The sequence below is a fragment of the Passer montanus genome, unplaced genomic scaffold (assembly GCF_014805655.1).
Source record: "Passer montanus isolate IOZ18808 unplaced genomic scaffold, ASM1480565v1 scaffold54, whole genome shotgun sequence".
Taxonomy (NCBI): domain Eukaryota; kingdom Metazoa; phylum Chordata; class Aves; order Passeriformes; family Passeridae; genus Passer; species Passer montanus.
Window position 1 is genome coordinate 2,857,478 of NW_024370374.1, and position 1,782 is coordinate 2,859,259.

A 1,782-nucleotide genomic window follows, 5' to 3' on the forward strand; every position below is an offset into this window, starting at 1 on the left:
CGGCGCGGCCGAGCCACATGATCCTTCCCTCCTTCCCTCCTTCCTTCCCTCCCTCCCGCCGCCGCCGCCGCTCCGCCAGGCCCGGCACCGCCGCCGCCTCTCGCGAGAGCCGCCCCCGCACCGCCGAGGAGGCGGTGGCAGCGCCCGCATCTCGCGAGACTCGCGGGGCGGGGCGGGGCGCGCGCGGGACGCCGTTGCCAGGGAGCGGCCGGGCGCTCCCTGAGGGGCCGGGGAGGGGAGAGGGGAGACCCGTGAATAAAAACCCAGCGGGAAAATACCGCGGCGAGTGAAACGAATTAACAACACCAAAATCGCAACAAGTCACGCAGAAACAAAATACATCCCCCGCGCAGCCCTCGGGGGCGGCCGCTCTGAGGAGCCGGGGCGGTGCTGGAGAGCGAGCGCCGCCCGACGGCCGTGGGGAACGGCGGGGCGGGCAGCGGGGATCGCCTCCGGGGAGCCGGGATTCCTCCGAGGAGGAGCCGGGATTCCTCCGAGGAGGAACCGGGATTCCTCCGAGGAAGACCAGGGATTCCTCCTGAGGAGCCGGGATTCCTCCGAGGAAGAGCCGGGACTCCTCATGAGGAGCCGGGATTCCTCCGAGAAGGAGCCGGTATTCCTCATGAGGAGCCGGGATCTCCGAGGAAGAGCCGGGACTCCTCATGAGGAGCCGGGATCTCCTGTGAGGAGCCGAGATCTCCTGTAAGGAGTCGGGATCTCCTCCGGGCAGTCGGGATTTCCTCTGAGGAGCCGGGCTCCCCCTGTGGAGCCGGGATCAGGGGCTGGGATCTCCCTGGCAGACCTGGCTTCCCCAGAAAAGCCGGGATCTCGTCTGTGGAGCGCCATCTCCCCCGGCGAGCAGCGCTGAGGGGATGACAGCGGGCCAGCTGCCCTAGGAGAGCTGGTGTCTCTGATAGCTCAACTTTCATCCTAAAACTGATTCCTGATTTAAATTACATCTCTGTGTTTGTACCGCCCTAGCGGAAATACGGAGTCTGTGTAATCTGCAGTCTGTTTAGGAATGCAATTGGTAGACGTGGCTGTCATTCCGTAAAACCGCAGCAGAACTATTCTGTCCTGCAGTTTAGGCACCCTCAATGTACTGGAGTGTCACTAAACCCTTCCCACTCCTCATGGGACGGAGAATAACCCAGTACTGAGCAATACTCAATACTGAGCCCCAGGAAGATTGACATCTAAAGAAAACATTTGCCTTTTTTCTAAACTATTTAATTATGATGGTCCATAATCATTAAATACAAGCAGGTTTGACTTCCATACCAGGGACAAGGACTTTAGAAATCCTTATACAGGAGGGGAAGAGGGGACAAGAGAGCAAGGACTTGTGCCATATCCAAATACCCCATAAAGGATGGCAGCTTTGCTACAACAGACAGCAAACCACGAATCTGTTGCATGAATTCTCTTTTCTGTCCTTTGACAATGGCCAAAGAGACAAACCACCCAGTTCTAGAAAGTCAGCAGCAGAACAATGAGGGGCAAGCAGCTGGCACAAAAGCTGTCAGAATGTGCAAACGAGGCAAGGAGTCAGATGTCTGTCTTGTTTCTATTTGACTTCTTGTGATTTTGGCTTTGCTAAATTTTCATGAGCTTGTTGGGGTTTTTTTTTTGTTTTGTTTTTTTTTTCCCCATGTGCTGCTGTTTAGCTTCTCCTGAGGATCAATATTGATATTGGTGTTTTTTTTCAATGAGTCATCAGTGAGAGACACAATTGATTTTCACTGAGAATTCTATAAAAACAGGTGTGTACAGTCAGTGTGC